The following is a 14,879-nucleotide window of genomic DNA, read 5'->3' on the forward strand; positions in this document are numbered from 1 at the left end:
ATTTATTATTTCCTTGTTCCATTATATGTTTTTGAGTTATATGTTAACATTATGTTTGTTATGGACTATTTTTTTTAGATTAAATAGTCAATTCAATATAGTTTGAGTCTGAAATAAATAAAAGTTTTTTTTTAAAAATGCTATCTTTATATATCATAATTTTTTTTTGTATAAAGTTCTCATTTGCATCAGTTGTCTTATAGCATTTTTTAGTTAATTATTTCATATAGGGTATGACGATTTTTGCCTTTGGCTAAATTTTTTAGTTTGTATGTTTTGTTTCATGTTTTAAATGTTTAGATATTACTGGTCGAAGTAATACAATTGAAGATAATATTGGTTCATATTTTATTTGTTCTATTACTTCTAATAATTTTTATTTTGTATGCTTTCGCCTAGAGTTATCATTTTAATTTTTACTATTCATTTTATTTCCTAAAATATATTTTATTTAATTATTTTATTTTTTGATATTTGTGTAAATTATAACAAAATAATTCAATAAAATATAAAGTTTTTTAAATTAACTAATTTTTCATTTTTGCTAAAGTTTACATATTTTTCATTTTAATTGGCAAATAAATATTTTAAGTATCATTTTGATTTTTATAAATTTTTTTGTATATAGATTTTAATTTTTTTTGTTAGGCACTGTCACTCTTTTTTTATAATTGGTTCTTGTAATGATCTTAAATAAATAAATTTTTTAACATCAATTATGCTCACACTTAATGTTTACTATGAATTCATTAATATGCTAACATATAAGGATAAAATAATAATTTTTTTATAAATTTATTTACCTATTAAAATTGTGTCACAATACTAAATATATAAAGAAAAAAAAAGTAGAATACTAACCAGTTATATTTTCTTCACATCTACTGTTTTGATCAGATCTATTTCCATAAATTTCTGATAGTATGTAAAAAGAACACATTAACAAAATTATAAAATTGTTCAATAAATTAAGTTTGTACAGTATCCATGGTAATTGAGAAGTTACTTTATAAGAAACAAATTATACAAAATTAAATTCATTGGAAGTAATAGAATACGTAGAATACCCATTAATATCATAATTATCCAAATCCTGAATAACTAAAAAAATAGATAGTGAACGTAAAATATAAATACATGATAGACTGTTTGAGTTCCTGTAAAAAGTTACCATTTGAAAAATGATTCAAGTGTAACCGTATAATAGATTTATTGAGTGAAGAAATTATCATTTATAATTTACAATATTATATATTTATGAAAAATATTTGAACCTTTTTTGTGTATTAAATAAAACGTTTAAAAGAATTGTAGAATATTAAAAAAGATATGAAATGTAAAATTCTCTTAGATATCAATTGGACCACTATTATTATGAGCATCTGAATAATAGCAATCATATTATTGGAACGACAATAATGTATTTTAAATGATTATATTTTACAGTGTATAATTATTCTTTAGAGATAAGTAATTCGTGAATATAAAAATTATATTAAACTGGTAGTATAATAATTCACTACTAGAAAATTAGTTATTACACACGGATATTTCCGACGGATTTTATCCCATGAAAATACAGACGAAATTTCAGAGGAATTTTTTGCGGAAAACAGAAAAAATGAATTAGCATAAATTACAGACGGAAAATAGAATCCGTCAATAATTCCATCGGTAAAATTATTTTTTTTCGTGGAAAATGGTTATAGACGAAAAATTCATCTGTAATTAAATAGACAAAACACTGCGTTTTATTAAATTATTACAGATGGAAAATCCGTCTGTAATTTAAATTTTCCATCGGAAATGTTGAGGTAACCCTAATTTTATCACCACCCATTCACACTCCATTTGAACGTTTCCAGCAGCCCTCATCCCTCGAACTCTTCTCCTCCGGTAGAAGGTGCTGTCGCCGCCGGCGGGGATAGACCGTGGGTACCTTCGTCATCTGTGGAAGCTCTACTCGGCCCTCTTCGCATCATTCCTCCTCTCCTCGCTATCGCATGAAGTTCTGAGTTAAGCTCGTGGCATCGCCGTCGCGAAGGGTTCCTCCCCTCCTCGCCGTGCGTTGTTTCTGATTCTCTGCTCCTCGCCATTTTTTATTTAGGATTAAGCTAGCGTTTGCCTTTGATTTTGTGATTTCATTTCTGATTTTGTGATTTAATCTCTGCTTCCTTTAATTCTTTTTAGTGCATTTACGAACCTCTCCCTTACATGACAGAGCACCTAGGTTGCAGATCCATAATGAATTTCGAGTTTTCTCGCTCACATCAATCTGTAAGTTTTTTTCACGCTGATCTCAATTTCTTCCCCTTTAATACCACTTGAGTTTCTCAATATAACCCTAATTTTAACGACATTTATCTTATTTCACTTATTGACTTCCTTTGACTTGTCCATTTGCAATTTGGGATTTTTAGCTACTTATATTGTACATAAGCATAACTATGTAAGAATTCCCAAATCTCCCATTCTAATTTCAGGAAGAAGCAACTGAAGTAATTACTAAGAAGCAACTGAAGTAATTACTATTGTTTTGGTGTTTCATTATTTAATGTTAAGCAGGTGTTTAGCGTATAATTAGCTAATTGGGATTAAGCTAGCATTTGCCTTTGATTTAGTCTCTTCTGAGGAAGAAAACACTATGAATATTAAAGATGAATTGATATTTTCTGATAAAAACTGCATCAATCTGCACAATACTAAGTAATGAATCTGCATGAGATACAATCTTATTTTCCGAGGCAGAAATAGCTATCTGATTCAATAAACATTATCTGAATTCTTGAATACACATTAGCACAAAAATTTCTGGAAAATATCTATTCAATCTTATATAATACTAACTACTAAGTAATGAGTATATGCAGAACGTACAATTTTTGAGGCATAAAGTAAGGCCAGAACTGCTTGCATTCATATGCTCAACATTTTTTGTTACTTTATTATCATGTACAAGTTTTATAGGTAGCTCTAAGAATAAATGAAAATCTACCACCTTTACATAAGGAAATAATGTTTTCTGCATAATTGTGTGTTTTCCTATATAGAGTAACCAAGCTGGACTATCTTTCTGCATAATTGTGTGTTTTCTTCCTGCATCAGGTTTACTTTCTTAAAAGGTTCCAAATTTTTTTGATGGATAAGGTTGCCCTGCATTTGCAAAATAGTTAAAAAGGTAAATCAGAGTTATATCTTATAAATTTTTTAGAGAAAGATCATTGACCATTGCTGCGTCACACAACCTTTTGGTTTAGCTCTTTGATTTCTTCTGTTAGAATTTGTTCCTGCAGAATTTGATTTAGTAAGTAACACCCTCAAACACTCCATTTTTCTCCTTTATTTTTTCACTTTCAATTCTGAAATATCATTGTTTGTTTTAATCGGTTTTGTAATTCTATGATTTCAGAGAGGCATCAACCAAGTTGAACTCTGAAGGCTCCATACAAAAATCTAAAGATCTGAAAAAGGTAACTGTTCTGCTGAACTGAACAGAATTTTACCAGTTAGCATTAATTTTGTTGTGATAATGGAAATTTGAGAGTATGATAGTTATGCTAAGTGTGGTTCATGCCATTATTTTGGTTTTTGTGAAAAAGGGAGTTGATTGCGTTCGGCAGAGGACCCAATCTGTTTTGGACAGAAGCTTAGCTATTTGGGAAAAATACTACTTACTTCACTATTTTGCTGTTCCCCAAGGCTTTTACATGCCAAACATTGTATGATCTCTCTCTCTTTCTCTCATTACATTAGAATGATTATTACAAAATATCCATGTCTAAAATGGAGGATTATTATGATCTATCATATTCATAAGGCATTATAAGTTGTCCTTAATATCAGGTTCTGGTACATAGACAAAAACTTATGACTTTCACACGGATCACTTCTGAAAGAAACCTCACTTTTATCTATGTGACAACATATGATTTTATGACGGTCTAAGAATTAGTTCTGTTAACCGGCTATGAATATGCAATATAATACAAGTATACTATATTATAATATTATATATGCGTATGTACTAACTGAAGCATTTCTTATCCTCAGTAAGGATTTTCATTTTGTGAATTGATTATCTAACTTTAGGAAGACAATGTACTTCCAGGACAAGTCAAATGAGAATGGCCTCCATCCAGATGCTCCTTTTATCATGTAGAACTTGTTCCTTTAGAATTTGTTCCTGCAGAATTTGATTTAGTTAGTTACATTCTGCAGAAATTTAAGATGATGGCCAATTCTATATACATGCCTTCTATATTAATTATTTGTGACTAGCAATGTTGGACTAGGCGTTAATTTTATATGTAAGATTATTACTTGATGAGGATTGATTGTTCTGCTTATATATAATAACATGATTATTTCATATTTTGATTACTTTTATGCATCAGACTAACTACTATAAATATATGAAAGAGCTTGCTATGTAGCTTACTACCTAGTTTCCATTTTATTGTATTAATTTAGTTCGTATCTTTATCACACTATACTTTGATTTGTTTGTCAGTACTTGGAAATCATCATCAATTCCCACACACTTCACGTTGTTTTGTTATTGTCATAGTAATTAATATATGTTACTCTCTCAAACGGGTTGAACTACTGCCAAATGCATGCATTCCTGACCTTAGTTTATTTAATTTAATTTAGTTTCTTAATTAGGCATGCATAATTATTAGACCCCAGAAATTGAACTTGCTGATATACAAATTGAAAGTACTCAAGCGTTTCCTATATTATTAAAGAAGTTATTAGTTAAGAACGTTAAATAATAATTTAATTAAATATGTTAAAATATTTAATAATTTTTAATTAATAACTTCATTTATCATTCTATTCCTTTGAGATTCACCGTTCTGCAATCTATACACATTCTCTTCTTGTTTCTTCTAAATTCTTGACTTGCTGGACACGATTTCACATAAGAATTATAAACTTATCTATAATCTTTAATTTTCTTTTTTATATATAGTTAGTAAAAGATATTTTAGTCAAATATATATTACTTTAATCTTGAAATATTATTTTATAAATATTCATAAATTTGTGTGTTGATTTTATAAAAATAATACTCTAACACACACTCTCTCTCTCTCTCTGTCATTGCATAGTAGTTGATTATTAGAAGACTAATTTGTGTGTTCGCTCAGAGATTTTTGGTCCAATCCCTTCAAATTTTTGCTTGGAGTTAAGGTTAGTACAATTCTTGTGTTGTAAACTTCATTGATTTCTAGGGTATTGTATGATAAATGAAATATTACTTGTGTTGTGTTGCTACTTGTATTGCATTGAAAATATTGATATGGTTAAATATTGATAGGATGTTATATGATAGATGAAATATTGCTTGTGTTGGATGATTTATAGGTACTAAAAATATCGAATTTGTAAAAAATGTCTTGGCACCATCGAGTGTGGATGTATGATAGGTTGAACCTAACAAGAAGAGGTATTAAACCTGAGTTTTATGACAAGGTTGAGGAGTTTATAGAAAACATGGAATATTCTGTTGACTAATTGATAATATGGATGGAAATTGATTATAGCTGAACTTAGTATATATAGTTGACTCAATGATTCAGGTAGGGTCATGTTAGGAGATTAGGGATTAGGGTGGCCCATCAAGACTCTTACCAATCCAAGTATTATAAAATAGACTAATTCATGTTTTTTGTAACTGAATTTCACTATTTGGTCTCTTCAATGAGATAAATATTTAAATATCGCATTTATTTTTATTATTTATTTAAAAAATGAATAATAAATGTATGTAGACGGTGGTACATCACATTACATTTTGTAATGGTAAGTATAACTTGTGGCACACTTGTTATTAGGGGATAGACAGAGGATAAGGACTAAAAATTGGAGACAGCTATATCCTGAATCACCATCTTAACTTGTTTAAATAATTGATTAGAGTCTCTCACTCAATATCCAATCGGATCTACAACACATTACACTGTGTGGTGTGCAGCCACGCACAGAAATCATTGCTGGGTTGCTCAGAAATAAATATCAGATAATAAAGTATTTATTTGTCTTTAATATTGTTTTAATATTGTCTTTAATATATATGTAAGTCATGGCTCCTCGGGTCAAGGGTAAAAGTGTCAAGGGTCATAGAGGTTCTCGCAACACTGCCGCAGCCGCTATTTTGTTTATATTTTGAATTATATTGACTTGCTTGTTTATAGTACTTCATAATACGATGAATTTGTTTATTTTTTTTTGAAATATTATAAATATTCGAATATAAATTAGATAAAAATTTGTATTAAATTTATATTTATTTTGTATGAAAACAAGTTTATTTTGTAATTAGAAAAATAAAAAATATTCTATTTTATCTTACAGACGAATTTACAGATGGATTTCTATCTGTAATCAGAATGTGAGATGATTTTCCAAAAGTTCAAATTACAGACGAAAAATCTGTCGAAAAATTCGTCTATAATTACAGACAGAAAATCCGTCTGAAAATCCGTCTGTAACTACAGACGGAAAATCCATCGGAAAGTTCGTCGCCTTCGGGAAATGGATGGAGAATTTACAGAGGGAAAAATCCGTCGGTAAATGGTAAAAATCCGTCAGTAATTTTTCGACGGAAAAAAATTTGTCGGTAAATAATGTCCGACGGGGCTTTTACAGAGGGACAAAATCCATCGGTAACCAAAATTCCGTCTGTAATAAAGACTAAATCTGTCTGTAAATCTATCTGTATTAATCCATTTTCTAATTATATTAAAAATAGTAAATTTATCAATTTAAATTTATGTAGTGAACAAATTGCCACTTCTTATATATCTAATTTTTAGAAGGAAAAGTATAGAAAAATATCAAAATTATATGCAAATTTTTTTTGTTATACACTGAAAAAATTTAAGTTACAATTATATTATTAAACATATATCTAATATAATTTTTTTTAATGATACGGTGGGAACATTTTATTTATTCTTATAATAATATTATTTAGGACAATAATGAAAGTTTTATTGAATTAAAATTTAAGAAAAAATAAATTACTATTAATTAAATAAATATACAAGAGTCCTACCCATATTTATTACCATTCGATCTATTACTTGAATCAGTTTCGCTTTTATTATGAGTATTCAAATATTTAAAAAATTTATTATTAAATTAAAAATAATGTATGTTGAGAACTTAAGAGTACATTCGATAGAGAAATTACAGATAAATAGTACTAAGAGTACATTAACATAGAGATATTGTAGAAATAATTCAAATTAAATGGCAAGCTAAATTGTAGAAAAAATTTAAAAAAAAATACCAGAATTATCCACTAAGTTTTTTGTTACAGAGTCAGAAAATTTAATAACAAATATATTATTAAACATTAAACATATATATTTTTCTTATAATAATACAGTTATATAAATTTTATACGTATATAATATTATATTAAAAATTATTAAATTATCTAATAATTGAGATTATAATTATGTAAAGTACATTAAGACAATATAATAATATCTATAATAATATTATTTAGGCAAATAATAAAAGATTTATTGAATTAAAATTTAAAGAAAAATAAATTATTATTAATTAAATAAAAGTACCCATATTTGGACCATATTTGGACCTATTAAATAAAAGTACCCATATTTGGACCAAATAATAAAAGTACCCATATTTGGACCATTCGGTATATTACTTGAACCAGCTCCGCTGTTATTGTGAGTATCTGTATATTTAGAAAAATTATTACTAAGATGAAAATAGTGTAATTTTATCATTTAAGGGTACACTCAAGAGATAAATTATATATAATTGGTACTAAGTACAGTAATATAGATATATCGTAAAAAATAATTTATATTAAATGATAAACTAACAACATAAATTTATTAATGGGAAGTATAACTTAGAGTACCTGATACAGAATATTGATGAACGGGTGTATTTGTGATATCTTGTAATGGTGTTGTCATGTTAGTTCCACTCGATGTATCGATTTGTTTTCCTCGTCTAATACTCTCTCAGTAACAGGCACGCCTTCTGGCAAGGTGTTGCTGCCTCTGTTCTTCGCTCATCTTTTGTCTTCATTGCCTGGCATAGTCTTGCCAAGTTTGTCGACCCCTTTCATGTGAATCTTCCATTGGAATGTTGTCAACTTGATACGTAAAAATTAAATTTATTACGTAATTACTATCGGCAAGTATACCGGGTCGCATCAAGTAATAAAACTCACTAAGAGTGAGATCGATCCCATGAGGATTGGTGGACTAAGCAATTTTAGTTAAATGATGCTCTAGTTAGGGAAACAATTTTTGGTATGGTTTCTTGTTAACTTAAGCATGAAAGTAGAATGCAGGAATATAAATGACAATGAATTTAAATGACTAAAAGTAAATGAGAATAAAATTAATGATTGAAAATGTAAGAACAGAAACTTAAAGTGCAAGAAAATAAGAACTGAAATGTAAATGACTGAAGCTTAAATTGCAAGTAAGTAAAAGCTGAATGTAATTGACAGAAATTGTAAATTGCAAGAATGTAAACAAGGGAATTGGGTACTGGGTAACATGAAATCTAAAAGAACAGAAGTAAAGATTGATAATGGGTGAGATCACTAGGGATCAAAGATGTTGATTTCTCATGAATTAATGGTGATCAATTCCTTCTCAATCATATGAATAGATCTATGGAAGATTGTAAATAATTAAGTCCCAATCTCTTGGTGACTCAATTTCTCTCAACACAATCAATTGCCACTCTCGTGATCTAATTGGTCATGAGAAGAGATGAAGTTCAGTTTCTAATCCAAAGACCACATAACTCTCAGGATTTCAATTCAGGGTGGTTACATCTCACATACCAACCCAGAATATATCAATCAGGAGAATCATGAGAGGATAAATCCCAAACTGAATTCTATGACTCCTTTCTCAAGTTTATCACACAATTCAAATAGATTCAATCCCTCTCTCGATAGTAATTGAATCGAGAAGAAAAGAAGAAGTATTAATTCATTGAAAACCAACAGAGCTCCTCTCCCTAGTGAAAATAGGGTTCAGTGATTCATAGCTCTAAGTTTAAACAAAATTCTCAAATTGGAAATTAGACTAAAAATAGAAAAGAAAGAGAAAATAAAACTGGAAACAAAACAAAATGAAAACTGAAAAGTAAAATTCAGAACTGGAAAATAAAATTGTAAACAGAAAGTAGAGTCTCAGCAGAAGGTAAATTTCAAAAGTGCAAAAGTACAAAAGAGATCTGAAAAGAAAAAGAAACCAAAAAAGAAGATCCAGAAGAAGTCCTTCATGATTCCAAATGTACCTTATTTATACTAGTTCAATGGCTGCTTCAGGTGAACTTGTAAGTTTGTACCTGGAAAAAGATACCCTGCTCCAGGAGAACGTAGCGCTTTCAGGAAAACATAGCGCTCACATATCCACGCGTATGTGTGACCCTTCACTAATGCCACACCCACGCGTACGCGTCACTGACACGTACACGTCGCCAGCCAAACTTTGAATCCAACTTTGAAGGTTGTCGCAGGCACTCTTTGAAAAAGAGCGTAACGCTCTTGGCTGAAGAGCGTAGATCCCTCTCACACGAACGCGTTATCCACGCGTATGCGTGGCCCTTCGAAGATGCTGTTCCACGCGTACGCGTCACATACGTGTATGCGTCGCTGAAGAACGTAGCGCTCTTTGAAAGAGAGCGTAGCGCCTAGGGGTGTGCTGCAGGGGAACGTAGCGTTCTTCAAATGAGCGTAGCGCTTATCTCCCCTGCCATGATCACAAAACAACATCTCATCAAAGCTCTGCATCTCAAATTTTTAAAATTCAAGTATTTAACACTTTCCTTATGTCATTTGCATAGAATCAACCACAAAATCACTTAGCCTTTGACATATTAATGTATAATGAGAACTTCATTCAAATGCTTTTTTATTTTGAATAAAATGCATGATATTAAGCTAAAACTACTTAAACTAACTAGCTAATCTAAAACAAATTGCGAATGCATCACAACACCAAACTTAAAACCTTGCTTGTCCTCACGCAAGAAAAGAATTATGCACACAAGTTTCTTTTACTTGGAATGGATTGAAGGATAGCTCATAATGCCTTGCTGAGTGAAGTGATTAAGTGATAGTGGGGTGAACTATGAATTATATGCTCATGTAAGGATTCCAGTGCTCATTAGTCCCTATATTTTGAAGTCTTAGGTTTTAGGACTTTCATTCGAATTGTATTATGGAAATCTCTTTATAGATAGTCACCTTGAAGCGGCATTTATTCATCTCAGCCTTGACTCTAGGTGTCATGTCTCAAAGTGGCCCTTTAAGATAAGTTTTCAATCAATACTCCCAACCCACTTGGATTAAGGTATTAGGTGATGAAGCACCCCTTAGGATTTACTAGCTCAGACCTCTCTCTTTGACACAAACCCACCACAAGCATGTCACTAGAATATTAACTCTTTGAGTTTTTGTATCTTTCTTCTAATTCCTAGTAATTGATGCTCAGAGCCTTGGGCTTGTTCTTTGTTTTTCTTTCTCTTTTGTTTTCTTTTACTATTGCTTCTTGGATCAATAGATTTTTGAGATTTTCCATAACACTCCTCCAAATTTCATTTCTTGCCTATGAGCTCCCACACAGGTTTTCACAAACATGCAACCTCAATACATAATCATACAATCAGAACCACCACTCCTCTTAATCTTTTACTTGCCTCAACATTTTTTGGGATTCTTCAATCCTTCTTTTCAAAGAAATGTTTTCTGTTTGCATTCCTAGAAATATTGAGTGCAAGCAATTTTTCAAGAGTATGGTGCTGTGAGATATCAAGCATTATAGTTATTAAGCTACAAAGGAACTATGCTAAACAGATATGAATGTCACACAAGTAAAACAACCAATCATAAAAGTGCAGAACATAAAAAAAACTTGGAAGGCATATCATTTTTCAGATATGCATCCTCCTTATTTACTAACACTATGAAAGGAGCTTCACCACCTCTAGTTCTTGTAGCCCTTCCCTTTGCTTGATTCTCCTTTCTTCTCTTTATTCTTTGACTGCTGCTTTTTCTTTTTGTTTTCCTCTTGCCGTTTTCTAGTTTGTTCTACCTCATACCACAGTCCAGCATCTTTCAATTTTTGTTTCATTCTTTCCCCGTTTTTTCTTGCTCTTGCTAGTTGTCCCTCTAGTGGCTTGATCTGTAGGTATGGTATAGTCTCCTTATTTAATATAGGCATACTAGAAATGAGTGTCACACAAGTTATTAAGCTACAAAGGAACTATGCTAAACAGATATGAGTGTCACACAAGTAAAACAACCAATCATAAAAGTGCAGAACATAAAAAAAAACTTGGAAGGCATATCATTTTTCAGATATGCATCCTCCTTATTTACTAACACTATGAAAGGAGCTTCACCACCTCTAGTTCTTGTAGCCCTTCCCTTTGCTTGATTCTCCTTTCTTCTCTTTATTCTTTGACTACTACTTTTTCTTTTTGTTTTCCTCTTGTCGTTTTCCAGTTTGTTCTACCTCATCCCACAGTCCAGCATCTTTCAATTTTTGTTTCATTCTTTCCCCGTTTTTTCTTGCTCTTGCTAGTTGTCCTTCTAGTGGCTTGATCTGTAGGTATGGTATAGTCTCCTTATTTAATATAGGCATACTGAAAATGAGGTAGTCAAGCTTGGCTTGGGTATCCACATCATATTCCACTCTGTCCAAGTGTCTAGCCTCCTCAGCTGTGTGGTATATATTTTTCCAAGCCAACAAGTTATCAAGGTACCCTTCAAGTTGATCTTGTTGATAAGATATTTTTTTGAAAGACTCTTGGAATTGATCAAATTGTTCTTTGTGCTGGTCCAGTAGTCTTGCTTGAAAATCCCTTTGCTGATCCATCATCCTTAGCTAGAAATTCTCTTGTTGTTCCATCATTTTTATATATTGCTCTTGTTGCTGCTCCTGACTCCTTGTATTGCTCTTGTTGCTGCTCTTGAGCCCTCATATATTGCTGAGACAGTCTTTTAATGGCACTCTGAATTTGGCTTAAATCAATTGTACTAGAAGCTTGTCCCTCTTCTAATTGTGTTTCCCTTCTTCTTCTCTGAGGTCTTCTCTCACCCTGAGTGCTACTGACATTGTCCATCCTCATCTTAGTAATAGGCTTGCCTTCCTTCACCCAATCTGTGTCTTGGTTCTCAAAAAGCACTCCTGCCCTATTGCACAGACGTAATATGGTACTTGAGTGGCTGAGTCTGGTTGATTTATTACTGTCCTCGGCTAGCTCTTGAATGCTGTCTGCTATAAGCTATGGCACATTTATCCCCCTTCCCCCTTTGATTATGCAGTGTATCATGATTGCTCTCTTGATTGTGATTTCTGAAGTGTTTGCAGTGGGGGAGATTGATCTTCTCACTATTTTATACCAACCCTTGCATTCAGGTGAGAGATCAATCCTTTTCAAGTGGCATGGATTATTATTTGAATCTCTCACCCAGTCTTTACATTCCAGACATATATCATTCACTATCTCATCGGGATCATTTTTGCCCTTCATTCTTTCTTCAAAACTGGGCTCTCTGAATGGTATTGCTCTTATTTGTAGAACCCTCATGATTGTTGCTGGGCTGAAGTCTACTTCTATCCCTCTCACATAACTCTTGTAGGGAGGGCTGGTTTTGTTTTCACTGATTGCATTTGCATAGAACTCCCTTACAAGGGTTGCACTTATGTCTATCTCTGGATCGCATAAGAACTCCCATCTTCTCTTTTCTATCACTTCTCTCATTATAGGATATTCACCTTCCTGCAATCTAAATCCTATTTCGGGGATGACTTCCTTATTCTCCATCCACCCATGATAATTGAGTTCATGGAAGTGAGATTTGAATCTCTTTTTATCATAAGTGGGTGGTTCAGCCAGTTGCTTTCCTTTTCTTCTTTTAGAACTTGGTGAGGCCATTGAATGGAGAGGAGAAGGCCGAGTCTTCCAACACCAAACTTAAATGGTGCTTGTCCTCAAGCACAAGAGAAATTATGAGTAAAGCTAAGAAGAAAGGTTTGGGAGAATAAGGTGTATGAATACGGTTTGAAGTGATAATGTAGAATTGAGAAAAGAATCTTGAACAGAGCAAGGCTTGAGAAGAAAGGTGACTTGCGGTGTATGAAAAAGTGTGTTCGGTTTTGGACAGAGGAGTTGGTGATGAATAAAGCAAATATGTGAATACAGCAAAGATGTGTGAGCAAAAGGGAAGCTGCTTGCCAATTTAAAGCAATGGAATGAGTTATTGGAGCAAGACAAAGGAGGTTTGTGTTCGGCCACTTTGAAATGGAAGGTGAGGATTTAGTGAGTATTGTAAGGATAGATGGCTCATATGAGGAGGTGGACTGAAGATAAGAATTGAGATTGGTTGTGGCAGTGATTATAGCTTGGTCATGACATTTGGAGTGCAGGTGTCCTAGCTAGCTAATGCATGTCAGGGTGCCTTTCCCAAGGCACAAAACTCCAGGCCATGTGATTCCTTATGTTGTCCGGTTCTTCCTTTGCCCATGTGACCCCACTATGCTCCAATACCCTCCTTGCTTCCATCACACCTTCTTTTTAGTTTTCCTGCAAGATAAAACAAAGCATCAACTCATCTTTTAAAAAAAATAATAAAAATTAATGGAAGACAAATCTAACTCTACTTCTTAATGAGAACAATTAATTAATGTTGTTTCTTTATGCTTAAAGGCATTAAATCGCTTGTCTCAAAATTTAATATTTGTGTAGCTTATGTGAACACCAAACTTAGATTGTGACAATATGCTGCAGAATTAATTAATTAATTCACTTAGATAGACTCAATTAATATCAATGACTCATGAAGCTATCATAAAGTGTCTTTATTCACACCAAACTTGGTGTTTATCATAGGCTACATGCAACCTTAATAACTTTCTGTGACAATTGATTTTTGTTTCTTTGAGTGCATAAGAAGAAACATTTTATTTCTAACTACCAAAGCATAAAAATTAAAGGATACTATGCATGAGTTGCCTCCCATGAAGCACTCTTTTATTGTCATTAGCTTGACATTGTGATGAGCGGATAATTTATACGCTTTTTGGCATTATTTTTACATAGTTTTTAGTATGATTTAGTTAGTTTTTAATATATTTTTATTAGTTTTTAAATAAAAATCACATTTTTGGACTTTATTATGAGTTTGTATGTTTTTCTGTGATTTTAGGTATTTTCTGGCTGAAATTGAGGGACTTGAGCAAAAATCAGATTCAGAGGTTGAAGAAGTACTGTAGATGTTGTTGGATTCTGACCTCCCTGTACTCAAAGAGGATTTTCTAGAGCTATAGAACTCCAAATGGCGCTCTCTCAATTGCGTTGGAAATTATACATCCAAGGCTTTCCATCAATATATAATAGTCCATACTTTGCCCGAGTTTAGATGACGCAAATTGGCGTTCAACGCCAGCTCCCTGCCCTATTCTAGAGTTAAACGCCAGAAACAGGTTGCAAAGTGGAGTTAAATGCCAGAAACAGGTTATAAACTGGCGTTTAATTCCAGGAAAGACCTCTCCACGTGAAAGCTTCAATGCTCAGCCCAAGCACACACCAAGTGGGCCCCAGAAGTGGATTTCTGCATCATTTACTTATCTCTGTAACCCTAGTAACTAGTTTAGCATAAATAGGACTTTTTACTATTGTATTCAGGGATCTTTGGGACGTTTAGTTCTGAGATCATGGAGGCTGGCCTCTCGGCCATGCCTAGACCTTGTTCTTATGTATTTTCAGCGGTAGAGTTTTTACACACCATAGATTAAGGTGTGGAGCTCTGCTGTTCCTCGAGTATTAATGCAAAGTACTATTATTTTTCTATTCAA

General features: G+C 32.2%; 1 long non-coding RNA gene across 2 annotated transcripts; it reads left to right on the plus strand.

Annotated features, from left to right (window-relative positions):
- Window positions 1-1,810: 1,810 nt before the first annotated feature.
- Window positions 1,811-14,879, plus strand: LOC112762557 (uncharacterized). 2 transcript variants are annotated; one of them, XR_003182721.3, is made up of 7 exons: window positions 1,820-2,063; window positions 2,222-2,277; window positions 3,106-3,178; window positions 3,410-3,470; window positions 3,600-3,719; window positions 5,115-5,196; window positions 14,231-14,879. It is a non-coding gene; the product is annotated as an uncharacterized lncRNA (long non-coding RNA). The 2 variants fall into 2 exon arrangements; XR_011874791.1 differs by lacking the exons at window positions 5,115-5,196; window positions 14,231-14,879 and adding an exon at window positions 4,090-4,386 and having other exon boundaries at window positions 1,811-2,063.

Source organism: Arachis hypogaea, chromosome 17 (assembly GCF_003086295.3).
Source record: "Arachis hypogaea cultivar Tifrunner chromosome 17, arahy.Tifrunner.gnm2.J5K5, whole genome shotgun sequence".
Lineage (NCBI taxonomy): Eukaryota > Viridiplantae > Streptophyta > Magnoliopsida > Fabales > Fabaceae > Arachis > Arachis hypogaea.